The sequence below is a fragment of the Rhinolophus hipposideros genome (assembly GCF_964194185.1).
Source record: "Rhinolophus hipposideros genome assembly, chromosome: 9".
Taxonomy (NCBI): domain Eukaryota; kingdom Metazoa; phylum Chordata; class Mammalia; order Chiroptera; family Rhinolophidae; genus Rhinolophus; species Rhinolophus hipposideros.
The window spans coordinates 92,220,534-92,238,385 of NC_138055.1; positions in this window are offsets into that span (position 1 = coordinate 92,220,534).

The following is a 17,852-nucleotide window of genomic DNA, read 5'->3' on the forward strand; positions in this document are numbered from 1 at the left end:
ATATCTCAGCTGTTAAGGTCCCCCCTGAGGAGCAAGGGGTCCCAGTCCCATGCCAGAATCCCCAGCACAGAGATCCAGTCCTGGGAAGAGAAGTCCCCACAATTCCTGGCTGTGAAAAACAGCAGGGATTGTGGTTGAGACTGAGGGCGGCTGCATTTCCAGGCATCCTCTTTAAAGGCCTGCACACAGACTTATTTGCTGAAGGACTTGCTTTGAATTCCATCCCTGGGGCAGCAGCTTAAAAGGTGCCGAGGACACACAGCAGGGAACCAAATTGTCTGGCTTCAAGGTGAGGGCTGGAGGGGCAGGTTTCCCCCAGACAGAAGTGCTAGCAAAAGCTATTGTTCCTTTGTTGAGCTCTCCCCCAACCCAGCCTGTATGTGCAGGTGGCTACCATATCTGGGTCTCCATCAACCTAGCTAACACCATTCTCCCCACCCTGGTGATACCCTGAGACCCTGGTGTACCCAACTTGTGGGCCCACTGATGCCACTTCCAGTGGCTATCCTGTATAAATGACTTACCTTGGCATATGCTGCAGACTTTTAAAAAATTTCTCAAAGGTTCAAAAACCCAAAATAAGCAACAGCTGGCCTCAGCATGCCCTATACCTCTTGCTAAACAGTCTCAAGCCCTGCAGCTGGCCTCACTTTGCACCTTAGCCTCTTCCAGGCACTTTCAAGCCCAGCACAAGTGGCAACCATCTACAGATAAGTTTGTAGCTCATGCTAAGTGGCCCCAGGCAGGGCACAAGCAGCAGCTGATTTTGGCCTGCACCAGAACCCCTCCAAGAGGTCCCAGAACCACCTCACCCGGTGGCCAGCTTCAGACCACACCAGAGCACCTCCCAACAACCTCCACAAATGACACACACAAAGGGCAGACTTGGCTGGCACCAGAGTCCAGCTAAAGTATAGCCTGCTCTGTAGGGTCAGCCCCTCCACAACAGCTAATCCACTGTAGTCACAACCGGTCTTCACAACAAATCAGCCTGAGGGTCAGTCCTTCCCACTGACATGCCAACAGCCATCAAGACTCAACTACAACAGGAGGGCACATGCAACCCACATAAAAGACATACCTGGAACACCCAGTGTAATGCAGGGACTCAGCTCCCACTTCCAGCACAAGAATGCAGGATATGGGGAGGCCAAAAAGGAACAACAATGGAGCCATAGATAGAAGAGTCATGCTACTACTGGTATATTCTATTCTTGATGGTGGCTTGTTGAGACACAAGATGCAAACATCCGCCAGTACCCCAACAAGGGGTCTTCCTGCACCCCAGATTGCTGGCAGCCAGGCGATACACAGGAAGTGGGATCAACATGAGTCGCAATCCACAATCCACTTGCTAACTACACTTGCTAGCCACAATCCACACTTGCTAGCCACAATCCACACTTGCTAGCCACAATCCACACTTGCTAGCGTAGCCATGACAGTTATATTAGAGGCTAATGGCTAACTGGTTATAACTGATGACCAACTAGTTACAGCTGATGGCTATCTAATACCCGAGCCAGCATCTTTCCATGTGAGGTTGAGAGCCTGGAAACTGCTCTCTGGGACTCCATCCCTACACCCAGCTTAGGTGATCAGGAAGACTATACTACTGGGCCCTACAGCACACCTACTACATAAGGCTACTTTTCTAAGACCAGGAGACATAGAAGCTGTACCTAATACATAGAAACAAGCACAGGGAGGCAAGCCAAGCTGAGGACACAAAGAAATATGTCCCAAATGAAAGAACAAACAAAGCTCCAAACTGGAGACAAGGAATCTATCAGATGCAGAGTTCAAAACACTAGTTATAAGCATGCTCAGTGATCTCAGTGAGAACTTCAACAAAGAAACAAGAAACATAAAAATGGAGATAGAAAAGATGAAAAAGAACCAGTCAGAAATGAATAATATAATAACTGAAATTAAGAATACATTGAGGGAATCAACTGTAGATTAGATCAGTGAGAAGACCAAATCAGCAATTTGGAAGATGAAGTAGCAGAAAACATCTAATCAGGACAGCAAAAGAATCCAAAAGAAATGAGGATAGTTTCAGGGGCTTCTGAGAAAATGCCAAGCATACCAAAATACTCACCATAGAAGCACAAGAAGGAGAAGAGAGAAAGAACAAGGAATTGACAACTCATTTGAAGAAATAATGAGCGAAAACTTCCCTAATCTGGTAAAAAAAAAAAAAAGGACATACAAGTACAGGAAACACAGAGAGTCCCAAACAAGATGAACCAAAACAGGCCCACACCAAGACACATCATAATTAAAATGCTAAAGGTTAAAGACAAATAGAATTTTAAAAGCAGCAAGAAAAAAAGCAGTTGGTTACCTAAAAGGGAGCCCCCATTTCAATTTCTCAACAGAAACTTTGCAGGCCAGAAAGGATTGGCAGGAACTATTCAAAGTGATGAAAAGCAAGGACCTGCAACCAAGATTACTCTGTCCAGCAAGGCTGTCATTTAGAATCAAAGGAAAGATAAAGAGCTTCTCAGACAAGAAAAATCTAAAGGAGTTTATCACCACCAAACCAGTATTACAAGAAATATTAAAGGGATTTCTTTAAGAAGAAGAAGAAAATAAAAAATATAAATAATAAAATGACAATAACTATGTATCTATCAATAATTATTCTAAATGCAAATGGATCAAATGCTCCAATCAATAGACATAGGAGAGCTGAATGGTTAAGAAAACAAGACCCTTACATATGCTGCCTACAAGAGAATCACTTCAGATCAAGACACACACAGACTGAAAGTAAAGGGATGGGAAAAGATATTTCATTAAAGTGAAAACAAACAAATGAAAAATCTGCGGTAGCAATACTCATATCAGGCAAAATAGACTTTAAAACAAAAGTATAACAAGAGACAAAGAAGGAGTCAGTAATTCCACTTCTGGGTATTTATCCAAAGAAACCCAAAACACTAATTTGAAAAGATATATGCATCCATATATTCATTGCAGCACTATTTACAATAGTCAAGATATAGAACCAACCTAAGTGTCCATCAACAGACAAATTGATAAAGAAGAAGTGGTACATGTATACAATGGAATATTACTTGACCATAAAAAAATGAAATCTTGCCATCTGCAGCAACATGGATGGACCTAGAAGGCATTATGCTAAGTGAATAAGTCAGACTAAGAACGACGAATACTATATGATATCACTTATATGTGGAATCTAAAAACAAACAAACAATAAATGAATAAAACAGAAACCAACACACAGATACAGAGAACATTTTGATGGTTGCCAGATGGGATGGGGGTTGGCAACCTGGGTGAAAAAGGGGAAGGTATCTTATAAGAAGTACAAATTGGTAGTTGCAAAATAGCCAGGAGGATGTAAAGTACAGCGTAGGGAATATAGTCAATAATATTGTAATAACTGTATGGTGTCAGATGGGTACTTCAACAGGTTGATTACTTTGTAAGTTACATAAATATCTAATCACTATATTGTACACCTGAAACTAATACACGTATATTTTACATCAATTGCAATTCAAAGATAAAATATTTTTTAAAAAGCATTTTGAGCTGGAGATTAAGGTATGCGAGAATTTAGGATTTTTATAAAACATGACTATATAACTTTTTCATTCCTTGTCCTTTTATATCAATGATTTATTTTTCATCTTTACAATGTAGTGAGATCAGTAGATCAGGCATTTACTTATCCTAATCTCCCTATTCCACCCCATTCCCTTTTCTTGATAAAGGAAATGAGGATAAGAGGATAAGTAACTCACTTTGTGGTAAATAGAAAAAGAACCTGGATGTTCTGACTCAAGCTGGGGCTCTCTCCACTCCTCCAGGACACCTCTTCAGGTCTAGACTCTCTCCTTCAACTCTGCTTTCCCTGCACAGCTCTTTGAGTTCTGGCTTTGCTAGGCTGAGCTGCCAGCTACAAAAAGGGCACTACGGATTAATCATATGCTGGTCGCCAAAGACAACCAAATATGTCACACACATGTGTCTGATGTGCATGAGGAACTCGGTCCTCCCTTTCTTCCATCCCACATCTAGGAAGAGCCTGGACTGCGTTGTTGTGCTTCCCACCCCACTCCCCCAAACTCACTCTTTGTTCCTCTGGGAGGAACTCTGAGCGATGCAGTGGAGTGGTACAGTAGTTTTGCCATCACAGTTGTGGGTTAGAATTTTGACCTGATGTTTGCTTGCTGGTAACCTCAGGCAAGTTTCTTAACCTTTCTGAGTGTCAGTTAATGGGATACTAATAAGCACCTAGCAGGATTATTGGCACAATTAATTAGAAATGGGAGAAGGAGCTGTTATTACCAGGGAGTCAGAGCCTCTGCAGTTTTAGCTGAGGGTCATGGCCCTGCCCCATCTCTGTTGAAGGATCAGGCTCTGCAGAGATTGCAGATTAAGCTGGGACACTCTGGACACTGGGGACCGTTGTTCTGGGATCCGAGGGTCTCACAGTGTTGCCTCGGGACATCCTGACCCAATGAATCACTCTCTTTAGGGGTGGCACTTTCCCATCTTCTCAGACAAGCTAACTTACTGCAGATCAGAAATCGCTCCAACGAATGGGACTTGGCTCCCAGGAAGGTCACAGCCAGCCTTGAGCATGGAATTTCAGGGCAGGAAGGGCTTCCAGGGTTTTCACATTCAGTCCTGACCATGACTCCAAGCAGACACCCCCGCAAGTGGAAATCTATTAAACCCTTGAGCACATCAAGGAAGCTTTTGCTGAGATCTAATTTTATTTTCCTCCCAGCTGATCTCCCCACCCTGTCTGAAAGAGCTCTCCAGAATAGGACAGCTGAGTCCAACCAAGCCTCTCCTCAGCTTTCCTGGCTAAATGCTGATAATCTCAGCCTCTGTTTTGCTTGCACACGTCTTACTTTTCAAACTGAATTCACTTTTCACCTCTAGACAACTCAGAAGTTTTGTATTCCCTCGTCAGTTCAATGGGAGCTGGGCTGGATGGTGGTGGAGGTCAATCCAACACAGTTTGGAAAGGGTGCCAGCAGCCGACATTCTCCTGACTTGGGAAGAGGAGGAGGGAAAGGCAGGTTGACATACAAGGACACACCATGCTCTGTTTTTGGTTAGACATTACTGTTTTCTTAGGCAAACAAGTACTGAAGAGGAGTGTGGGGGCACAAAAAATAACTTTCCTCCCACCTTCCGGGTTCTTCTAGCTGGGTTAATCATTAAATTAACATGATACAGATTAACAGAAAAGAATGTCCAAATTTATTAAAGATGAACCTGCAGGGATGCCATAAGATATAAGACCCGAAGATGCATTGGGTACTTGAGGCTTTTATGCCATTCTAAACAAAAGATAAGGGATGTGGGGGTCTGGGATTTCAAAGGGAACGTAGGCAATTTAGAGATAGGTGAGAAAGAGCAAACGTGGGTAAAGAAGTTCTTGCTGGGCCGCCCAGAAACAATGCGACAGAGGGGAATTGAGCAAAAAGAGTTTTGCTTGAATCTCCCCTGTCTACAACACTTAACTCAAATAGGTTAGGATGAGTATGCCTTGATTCCCTTCCTGAATCGGGTTCTTTTCTGGAATCCCTTTAGGTAGGAAAGGAGGAGGGTCAAAGGTTCTTTCTGAGTGTTTTGTTTCTCAACAACTAGATTAAAATCAATATCCCAAAAGGCATATTTTGGAGTCGCAAAACTTTGGTCCCCTTCAGCAGCCTCAGGACGGAGGGTGGGAAGATGTGGGGGTGACAACTGGGTAGGGGTGTGGGAAGGCAGAGGGAGCACTGGAAAGTGTGGGTGGACAAGTCAATTTTCCAGGAAGCGGATGTGTTAGTAAGACAGGTAGTTCTGGGAGATTGAGATTGTGGCCTCACTTCTCTGTTTTACCTCACTGCTAGACATCTGCTTACTCACTGGCTCAAGGGATCTTAGCTATTCATTCATTCAACACATGTTCATGACCACTTCACTGGGTACGAGTTGGAAAGACAGAAATAAAACACACAGTTTTCTGCCTTGAAGAAATAAATAGTTGAGTGGGGGGACTCAAGTAACCAGTTAGTGGGCTACAATATAGGTAAGTACTGGCTGCTACAAGAATACAGACAGGGAGACACTCTGCCTGAGAGAGGTGACGAGGAATTCAGGAAAATCTTCCTAGAGGAGATAATGGAACTGAACTCTGGAGGGTTAAAAGGAATTAGCCAGTTCATGAAGTGGGAGAGGGCTCCCAAGAAGAGGCACAAATTTGCTCCAAGTCCCAGGTTTGGAGAGAGGAGGGTGGGTTGGGAAAATGACAGAGGGCTTTATGACTGGAACTCTGGGTGTGAGAAGTAAGGCTGGGTAGGCAGGCAGGGGCTGGCCCCTGAAGGAGATGGACAAGCCATGTCCAGTAGAGGGGGTGAGCCCACGCTTCTTGAAGGAAACTTGCTGGCTGTGCCCACCAATGCAGTCCATAGCAGCAGCCCTCAGGCAAGCTGCACTGTCTCTCAGAGCCCAGGGGTAAGTTGTGATGCCCGCCCCCCAATGGAGGAGAAGGCGAGAAGAAGGCAGAGGGGCAGAGCTCCTTAACCCTCACAAGGGGGCATAGCTATGGCACACTGGGAGAGTTTAGAGGATCAAGGATTCTTTCCCATTCTTTGAGACTACCATGCTGAAGTCAGAAATATCTTCATTGGTTCTTAAAATGAGTGTCTGCAGGATGGTGCAGGGCATGGCAGCTGTCTTTGCAGCTCTATGCCAGTTGTGTTTAGTGCAGAAAGTAAAGGGCAGTTCTATTCCAAATGTAGTGACTATGTGGGAAGGGAGGGAAGGCTGGAGAGGTAACCCTGTTGGAATTTGGGTACATGGCTCCCTTTGGAATCTGCTGGGTCTACCATATCGGAGGGTGCATGGAACCTCAGTGTGACAGCCCAAGGGAATGTTTTGTTGTTACTTCTTATCATTGAGAATTTGAAACATATCCAACTGGATATGCCAATATGCAGAGAACATGCCAATCCCAAACATACCACCCCTTACCCTTTCCCAGGGAAGCATTTCACACGTGCAACATTCTGCAGCTCTCTGTTCTGGCAGGTTCCCTTTTCTGTTTGGCTGCTTTGAGTCTACTCTGCTTTGACCTATTGGGACAGCACCAAGGTTCCCCCAAGTTCAGGTAAAAAGGTAGCAGTTAGGATGAGACCCCTCAGTGAGCTGCTTAATGTAGGCTACGCTTACTCTGCATGCCCAGTAACTGGCTGGTCAAGCTAAGAGTCTGTCTCAGGGTCAGGGTCTTCAGTAGACACCCCCACCCCAACTGGAGCTTGGCTGGTCTTTTGCCACCCTCCAGAGGCCCTGGCAGTCCTGTGACATACACCGTCCTGTAGGAGGTGATCACAGCCATAGCACGATTCCTCTGAAACCACTTCCAGCTCAGCGGGCCCCGCAATCCTTTTCTCCCCTCTTGCCAGCCTTCTTCCCCTGATCCTTTACTTCCCTCTCTTGTTTCAGCAGGCAAAACGATGACCTGAGTTAAGTACTTCTTCCCTTGCCTCCTCTTTCAATCCCTCTCTTTTTCATTCCCCCTCCCATTAGTCTGCATCACCACTCCTCTTCCTTTACTGGAGCCAGCTCCTTCTGCTGGGCTTTGATCTTAGAGCTGAAGAAAGCCACTAAAGCACTATGTGCCACCTGCTGGCAGGTTGGTACTTTAGCCTCCAAAATGTTGATCAGTCTCTCTGCTGTTGCACAGGCCCCCTCGCCATCCACTACTCCCCCACATAACCACATCTGTGGCATGGAACATGTCACGTGCCATCCTGACTACACCTTGCTCTTGGAGTTCCTCCCAACAGCCTTTTCTCTGGAGCAGAATCCGATGTGATCACTGATGCTCAGCTTCCCGTTCTAACAGTATCCTTCCCTGTCCATCCCAGCTCGGTGACACCTCTTCTCTATTCTCCAAACTCCACTGGAAGTCTGTCCCCTTCTCTGGCACTTCCCATCAGATCACAGCAAACCACTGCTTCAAAGCAATGGCTTCCCATTACAGTTAGAAGAGCCTCTCACACTTCTCTTCCTTCTAAGGCCCTGTGTGGCTCAACCCCAGCCTGGTTCTGACCTCGTTTCTTCCTGCGCTTGTCCTCATCCATTCCCCTGCGGACACATTGGCTGCTCTCAGACTCACCAAATGCATATCCATCTCAAGGCCCTGCACCTTCTCTGCTCTCTGCTTAGAAGACTCTTCTAGACACTCAGGGGCTAGCAGAATGTAAAATCTACAACACCTGAAGCTTTTGCTTTTGGTGTATTCACCATTGTATTCCAAGTGGTTTGAACAGTGCCTGGCACGTATCTGGTGGGTGATAGGTACGTAAGTGTTGGGGGAAAAGCGTAAATAATACACAGCCTTGCATTGTTTGTCTCTTCTTCCCTTTGCTCCATTTCCTTTTGTACCTACCTCTTCCCACACCCAATTGGAAGTATGCTGAGGACAGAAATCTGGTCTTAGGATCTGTGTCCCCTCAGCATCTAGCCCAGGCCATAGCATAGGTGCTTTAATAATTTAATTTAATAATGTTTGTTGACAGAATGAAGATGGAATGGGAGAAAGAGTTCTTTCAGGCCTTTCCCACCAGGCAGGCTCACGAGCCTCCAGGGCAGAGAGAGAGTAACCCTTGTCCTCCCAGAGCCTCATCCTCGGCTCCAGGGAGTACGCCCAGCCCAGCCACCGCAGGTCCCAGCCTCTGGGTGTCCGCTCCTATCCCAGCAGAGCTGTTCTTCACACGGACTTCCTTTCTCACCACCACCACCACCATCACTTTCTGAGCTTGCTGGACTCAGAGAAAGGGCATCTGACCTCCTAGAACTGCACCTGTCCCTGTGGGCACACACCACCATTAGGAGAATGAATTGCTTGATTTACAAAGTGAGATCTTCGAGAAAGATTTATTAAAAGATCATGACTTTGGCTGCTGTATTTCAAAGACTGGGCAGACATTTAGATGACAGAGTTAAATATTCCAAACTTACCTCCTCCTCCCTCTGTCTCTCCCTCTCTCTCAAGGGTGAGCATTCTATTCCTCTTCCAAAGCCCAGTCCTTCTCCATATTTGGGAATCTGGAATCGGCACTGGGGCACAGACTTTTCTCCTCTCAGTGTCTGCTGGGAGCTGTAGTTTCCAATGAGTGACGACTGCTTTTCTCTGGCCAGCAAGAGGGCTGTCCTTAGGAGAACGTCTGGAAACAAGAGCCTGGTACATGGTGGGATGGAAAGGTGCTCTTAATAGAGCACCTTTAGAGGTCTGCCTTCTATTTTCAGCTCTCTGCGAGCTGGTTTTGGGCAAGGCACCACTCTTCTGTAACTCAGTCTCCCTGCCTGTAAAGTGGGGACAATTATCTCTCTTTTTCTAGCTGCCAGATTGTTTGTTGGGTGGAGTAATTAGCCAGCACCCATTAAATGCTTTGAGTGCATTCCAGCAAGGAACGCTTTACAAATAAAAATTGTTATCTTTAAAAAGGAAAATATTAATTTTGATTGCCTAATTGCCTCTACAAACCAACTCTTTGCCTATATGTCAATACTGTGCTGTTTAATTCCTTATACGTGCTTTCCGCCCACCCTGAATTTAAAAGATCCTCTGCACATTATTCCATTTTGTTCCATCATTTTTCCATCATAGTTTGTTCCATCATAGTTTCAGACCCTCAAGAATAAACATTCTCTCTCCCTCCGCTCAGAAAGGAAAGGATGACACAGACCAACTCTGCCCTATGTCAAAAGCACAAGAAAGTTATGAAGATAAGCCGATTTGGACCTGATCTGAACTCCACAAACTTACCTCCCACCAGCTCGTGAGTGAATGCGACCAAGAGCTCAGTCTGTGTAGACAACGCTGACCTTTGTTCCTTCTGAAGAAGAAAGAGATATTTCATTGCAGCAGGAAGGATATTTGAAAGATTTTAATAAGAACCCCCCTCTCTGGAGATTGGAAAGAAGAGTTTTGAGATCCAGCACCTTTAGTTCCAGGAAAGGGATTGATATAGTTTGGTGGAATCAGCAGCAGACTCAGAATCAAAACGGTTGGAGCCCTGGTGCAGCGACTTAGGCAAATCACCCATCCCTATGACCTTGGTTTCTTTCCTATGAAATGGAGCTAACACTTCATGTTAGAATGCTCTGCAAAGGTTGGTTGTTGCAGAGGCAGCCGGATGCAGTGGCTTGCAACAGGGGACTCTGAAGTCAGACCCACACGGGTTAGGGTTCCACCTGGATTTGCTGTGGGAATATGATGAAATGACTTGACCTCTCTAATCCTTAGCTACGTTATCTCTACGCAGGATAGTGAGGATGGCACAAGACAATGCCCATGGTGGACCTGGCACACAGCCTGGTGCGCACTGATCCTCGATAAACGTAGCTCTGACTGTTATTAACATGTTCGTAAATGTGCGTAGTTATGACCATCACTGCGTTATCATTACATTATGGTTACCATCTCACTTTGAGATAACCAAATAAAATAATGTAAAGGTGATTTTTAAGTTGTAAAGTGCTACACCAGTGTGAGAATGCTTAGAATTAAACATACCAAGAAGGGAGAGGGACCCACCAGGGTTCTTCTTCCAGCATCAGGTTTATATGGAATCAACGATGTATAATTGCTTTTTAGATACAAAGACTATAAATATGTAAAGTGTCACTAGTAATGGGAGGATTGTTTGTTTCTTGTTTTAGGTAGTGGGTAATACCAATATCCAACTGAAGAACCAAAAGGATTCCGCATGACAGACTGTGAGTAAGTCAGGCTACAGGGCAGCATAATTATGTATAATTATACATATACACTATGTATGTTTATGGAACGATGTTCATCAAAATGTTAAAACTTGTCTTATACAGATGCTGGGACTTCAAATGATTCTTATTCTCTTGTACTTTTCTGTCTTGTTTGGATTATTCCTTGGGAACATATCAATTTAACAAAAACAGTTAAAAGACAACAAAAGAGCAGATACTGAACAAGCAGACCTCAGGTTGTGAAACACTGGGAGGGTGCATATGATGGCCCCCGAACCCCAGAGAATGTCTTCTAGGTAGGGGAAGTTGAGCTTCTGGCAACAAGGAGTAGTTTATGAGAATCATAATGACAGGTGCCTATGAAGAGCAATCAGAAAGGAGTGGAGTCCCTCCACGATGGCGTTGGAAAGAGACTTAGAGACAACTTTTCATCTCTGTTTATTTCACAGGCTGTAATAATACAGTGCTTTCAATCACAGCCTGTTTACACGTGAATTTCCTTGTTTGCTATGGTAACATGTGATTCCTGTTTTTCCACCTCCATTCTTTCTGGTCCCTTAGACTCTGGCCATCAGAGAGAACTGTGCACTCACCCACTCAGTCACTTGCCCAGATAATCACCGTGTCATGAGGGATTAAGGGAAGGGTGTGACGAGCTACCTGCAGTCCACTTCCACTGTTTCAGAACCACCATATTTCAGAACCAGATGCACAAAAAACAAGGACGCTTACCAGCGGGACACAAAATAGAATGAATGGTTGACAGCATGCCTTACCATTCATGATAATCTCCCCAGAGAACTGCCCACAGGCAAGTCCTCCCAAGCTGGGAGGCAGCTCACCTGTTGGGCCACCTATCCCTAATGAGGATCAGAGACTGGGGCTAGGGGAGGGCAGGTTTTTTCCTGCTGCCACAAACAACTGAGACTGTCTCCAGAAAGAATTGGATGTCTTTGGACTTTAGCATCAAAGCCTTGCTTAATGTGGGACCAGGAACAAGGAGGGCTGCCACATGGGGCCTTGAAGGCCGTAAACCCCCACACCACTCCAGGGGTGCCGTTCACACAGAGTCAATGGGAAGGCCACCTCCTAGAGTCATGCCTGTGTGAACCTCAGGAAGGCCATTTTCCTGAACATACAGATTTGCAGAGAAAGAGGCCTTTACAAAGCTTGGCCAAATAGACCTTAACAATTGTTTAAATTAATTGAATTATCATGGGTTAAAAATATTTGCTCAGGTCCCTGTACTAACTTTACTAACTTTTTAGTGTTCCATCTGCTCCTAAACAGATGCTGACTGGGGTCAGAGCTATGTCTGGAGTATGGCACTAGGCTGGGGGTGTGAACACCACGATGCCCTTGAGGCTACAGTCCGAAAATAATAATGAGGCAGTTCCTTTGATTTATTTTATACTTATTACTTTATTTCTTTTAGACCCTGGACACATGGGACCGTGTTGAGCAAATGTTTATTTTACTTACTGTAGTCAGCTGAGTAAGAAATCCAATTTTAGGGTTGACTAAAGCTACCAGGATTGGTAGGACTGCAAGCCTGCCCTTTGGATTATCTGAGGTTCTTACCATACCTTTCCTTTCTTACTGCCCCCACCTGGATAAGGGGGAAAATTTAGATTTCTGGAAATTCTCCTAACACTTCTCCCTCCTCTCCCACCACCCAATTGCTGACCCAAAATTCTACTTTCAGAAAATAACTTCAGGAAATAACTTGGACATAAATATTCTGTCAGTTGTTCCCAGCCTTTTAAATAAAAATGACCACTTTTAATTGTCCTTCCATCAACTTTATGTTTTGGAATGTTTTGTCTACTAAATAAAACCTGTCGACAAAAGAAATTCCAAACCTAAAGAAAGGTTTAAAGAGTTTTTTTAAGCCAAGGTTTTGGAGCTAGTGCCGGAAGCAAAGTCTCAAAGGATTGAGAAAATACTCTGAAGAGTAGCAGTTTTGTAGTTTACTTCATACATTAGAATCAAAGGAGAAGACATAAGGAAGTTTACATGAAATCCATTGGTGGCAGATTAAGAAGGCAGGAGATGTTAAAGCGGGGATTTGGGGACAGAGCCCCAGAGTGCAGTTTCCAGGCTCTCGGCCTCACGTGGAAAGGTGCTGGCTCAGGTAGTAAATGGCCATCAGGTAGTAAACTGTGATTGGATGGCCATCAGCTGTGGCTAGTTGGCCGTCAGCTGTAACCAGTGAGCCATTGGCCACTGACATAACTGCCGTGGCTACGCTAGCAGAAAAATGGGGGCTAGCAAGAAGATGGTGGCTGAGCTAGCAAGAGAGGATTGTAGTTAGCACAGCGGATTGCAGCTAGCAAGTGAGGTTGGTTGGCAGAGAAGTGGACGGCAGGTTGCAGGTTGTGTGGCTCCTGCTTCCTGTGTCTCCAACCCAGCCGCCACCGAGAATATAGTGGTATGACTCCCCGATCTATGGCTCTCTGGGTGTTCCTTTTTGGCCTTGCCATATCCTGCATTCATATATGGGGAGCGGGACCAGAGACCCGCATGACACCCTACATAACCGGGGACATCTCTAAAATTGGAAAAAAATGAAATGGAGAGATTCATGTTTCTTTTACGTTGTTGGGTGCGAGACAGTTAACATTTAACATTTAACATACGTAGTTTATAGAGGTATGCGGATAAAAGATAACAATGAGGTCTGTTGGATCATCTTGGCCTGGGTGTTCATCTTGGGAGGTTTGGAGAAGAGATCATTTTGACATTTTAAGTATGTTATTCTAGATGCACAAAAATAATGAACAAGACTCGCTCTAGGTAAAGATTAATCTATCACATAGGCCTTAGAGCAGGGGTGTCCAAACTGCGGCCCGTGGACCAACTGTGGCCCATGATCCATTTTTAATTGGCCCACAGCAAATTCCAAAAATATATTTAGTTTACTTAAATAAACCAGGTGAGGCAATACGAACTTCACCTCAAGTGAGTGGCATGGCTGTTTGTGTATTTTACCGCATATGGCCCTTGGTGAAAACTGTTTGAAAAAGTTTGGACACCCCTTCTTTAGAGGGAAACTTCCCACCATAACTTGCTCAGTTAGGATTTTTTTTTTTTTTTTTTAATGATCAAAACATCCCGTGTGGTTACTTTCAGTTGTTGAGCCTTTCAAACTTGCCAAGGTAGCCCATTTTTGTTCACAAATCTACTTAATCAATGCCATTTGTAATACTATCTCAGGTAAATATACAATTCCTTCTTGGAATATTAAAGCTGTGTTGAGAATCCTCTCCCCCTTTGCCCCTGAGAGCCTACAGAGTTTGAGAACCAGGGCTGCTCTCTGCTCAGGGAGCGGAGAGCCAGGTGGAAGGTGTTAATAACCATAGGTACTTCCCCTCATGTCTACTCTTCCCAGCCTGGATCTGGGCACTAATGGTGACCTTTGATGCTGTAAATTACCCCAAAGTACATTTGATTAATGGTGGGAATTTCTGGGCTAATCTGGAAAACATTTTCCAGCAAAGGTAAGGTCCTCTGTGGGGCAGCATGGAATAGGACAGGAATGCTGGGTTGTTCAGCTGTGTGATATCGGGCTACCATGTAAGCTTCCCCTGGCCCAGTTACCTTGACCGTAGTATGATAAGGCTCCTTCCAACTCTAAAATTCTAACACTAGAGGTGACTGAGTTTATTCGATTATTTTCTAGGAAATAAAGAAGAGCATACTCGAAGGAAAATTGCAAGTTGCCCACAGGCAAGAAGGCAGGCTGTGGGTATCAGTATTTGGAAACACCTTTAAGAATCTCTCTTTTTTGAGGATGAGGGGCTGGGTTAGGGCATGTATGTCCTCAGCTTCCAATCTTTGTACATAGTGCTCACCAGCAAGGGTGCCTGAATGTCAAAACCAAATGAACTGCTCTGAAGTGGTGGGCTCCTCCACAGCATTGCATGCCTATGCCTTACACCATGCTAGCTGGCAGAGGGGGCCTGAGGTGAGTGAGTGCCTGTCCCCATCCTCAGGAAGGACACAGTTGAATAAGGAATGACACGAATAACTAAGAAAATGTGAAAATTGACACCCATAAGAGAGGCATTAAAAAGCAAAGCACAGTTGGGAGTTTGAAGGAAGGCGTGATTGGCTTGAATTAGGTGGGACGATGGAAGACTGGGAGGAGAGAGCATCTTTCCACCCTTCCATGACATAGCCAGCGCTGACTTGTCCCTGCTCATCATCCGTTACTTTTTCATTTTTCAGGCTTGATCTGGCACTGGGAATATCTATCTGCGCAGCCTTTTCTGAGCAAATCCTCACTCCTGAGGTGAGTGAGAAAAGGTGGAATTGGACAGCAGGTCTCTACAGAAGGCACCCCAATCACCTTCAAGGTGGACAGAGGAGCTATTGATGGTCCTTTGAGAATGCCCTTGAGCACAGGATCTAGTTAGAAATTTCCAGTAATTGTTCCAGCTTTGCCATTGAAACCACATTTTGAGTTTTGGTTCCTCATCTATAAATAGGGATAATAAGACTATACCTGTGTTACGTTGCTCACAGGTTTGCAATCAAACTCAAATAAGATAAGTGAAGCATCTTGGAGAGCCAGTGTTACGTATTAGTTAAGAAGAAAGACTCCTGGGCCAAATTGGCTGGCTGTCAGTCCCAGCCCTGTTATGCACTTCATATGTGACCTTGGTAAAGTCACTTAGTCTTTCTGTGCCTTGGTTTCTTCATTTGCAAAATAGGAATGACACTTGGACTTTTGTCACACAATTGTTGATGATTAAAATGAGTTAAATGTAAGCCCTCAGAACAGCACTCGGTATGTAGTTAATACAGTAGTACATATGTAAGCTGTCATTATTATGGTTGTAAAGTGCTACACAGGATAATTATGACTGTGACGATTACTTCCTACACACAGATACAAAGTGAGAGTTCTGTTGTGTCTATAAGGAGAGGAGCAAACAGAAAGCATTGAGTTCTGCCCTGAACTCCAAGTCCAGGCTTTTAAAAACAGCCATAAAAATGCCATCAAACTGGCGAAAGTCTGAAGTAGAGGAGGCACACACCTTGACCATCTAGGAAAAACACTGTCACCACCCTGCCAATCCTTATCTCTTTGGCTTCCTTCTGACCAAAGGTCCACCCCAGACCTGATCCTGCTACAGCCAGATCTTTGCTGCCAATGTCCCTGTACTGAGGGGCTCCAACTTGCCGAGATATGTTTGAAGGGGGAAGTTATGGATGTTATCTATAGTCATGAAATGTAGAACCAGTTTGGAGACGTCAGGACAGGCTGGGATGACTACAGGTGTGGGCACTTCCGATCTTTACAAGGAAGCGTCAAGAGTCAGATTCCAGGCTAGAAAGGAAAATTATAGAACTTTGAGGGAGAGTGACATTCTTTCTTCTCCGTACTCATTTCTCTAGCTATCATCTCAGCTATATCACCCTGAAATAGTCCATGATTTAAAGGGTTCAGTGGGTTCTTAGACAGTCTGTTTTGATCCTCACAAACACTCTATATAGCAGGTGTTGGTATTAGTGTCCTCAGAGAAGAAAACTGAGGCTCAGAGGAGTTTGGTAACAGTCTGAGGTCATCTGGCTTAGCCACCAAAGGAACCAGGATTCTAACTTGCGTAGCTCATCTTCCAGTCCAGAGCTCTTTCTGCTACAAGACACCAGTACATAGCCTGCTCAAAGCAGTCTGAGCAAGTTCCTGTCCTCCAGTGCAGGCAAAACACTGACACACTGAGCACCTTGCCAAATGGAAGGAAGAACCCCGAGTCCCAGAGCTTAGTAGAGGTAGGGAAGGGTTCAGCGTGTGAATTTTGTGCCTCACTCAATCTCCTAGTTTTCCCCAAATGAAAAGATTTCAACAGTATGAATATTAACACGGGTCAGGCCTTATGGATCTGGCCTTATTTCCACTTCTTGTTTTATCCCAAGGGGAGGATAGGTGGTTCCAAAGCTAATCTCATGAGCCCTGAGTCGCAGAGACCGGTTAGGTTTCTATACCTGTTCACTCTCCATCAGGTGGCGTGAATTTGCTTATGTTTAGGATTTCTGTGTCTTAGCTTGAGAAATTCGGGGTACATTCACACAGGTGAGACGGTGCAGTTCCCAGCGGGAGTGTGTTGAAGAATCAATTTGTAGGCATAACAGTGCTAAAGGTTAAGTGGTGACATACAGACCTCTGCATCGTCAAAAGTTGGGTGAAACACAGAAATAGAACACAATCATATTTTTATATGATTTTTAGTCCTCCCCCCACAAAAAATATCTTCACTTCGTTCTGGCTGCTGTAGCAGCCACTGAACAGGTCACTTTGTTCCTGGCAGATCTGCTTCTTTTAAGGCTGTGCTGCCATCTCCTGGAAAACGTGGGAATAGCAAGAAACTTGTTGGGGGTTAAAGAGGGGGCCTGTTCGGGCAGCAGCTCCTGGGTGTGGTTGTGCCAGTCTCAGCGCTCCAGGGCCCGTTCAGGTCTGTTTTCTGAGGCTCCTACTTCTTTCCTGATTTTTCAGGGAATACTTCTAAACCAAGTTCTGAAAAATGTTTTTTTCTTTTTTTTCCAATCCAGTAATTATGTGATTACTAATGATCTTCATCACCTGATGGCAAATCGGAGGCAGAGCTGATAAAATGCTTTGGTGACTGCAGTCTTAGACTGATCCCCACTTTCCAGGCTCTCTGCTTGCCTCTTGAGTTTGCTGTGTGAGAATGAATATTGCCTGGTGAGGAAGGGGGCCTTGGGGTGAAGTTTCTCACGAGTGATACTGACAATATGTTGGCCGCAAGGGCAGCATTCCAGACTGAATAGTGATTCCCTCAGACAGGGGCTAGTCCTGAGCGTGACGGCCACGTTGGCTCTTTGTTCTGCCTCCAACCCTGGATTTATTGTTAAAACACGAAGTTAAATGTAGCTATCAACCCTACACCCCCACTGTTGTCACCCACAATCTCTCTTCTGTTTTCTTTATCCTTAGCATTTATTACCATCTGACATACTATATATATTTTACTTGCTTGTTTTTTATTTTCTGTTTCCTTTTACTATGATGTAAGCTCCACAAAGGCAGACATTTTTGTCTCCTTTGTTCACTG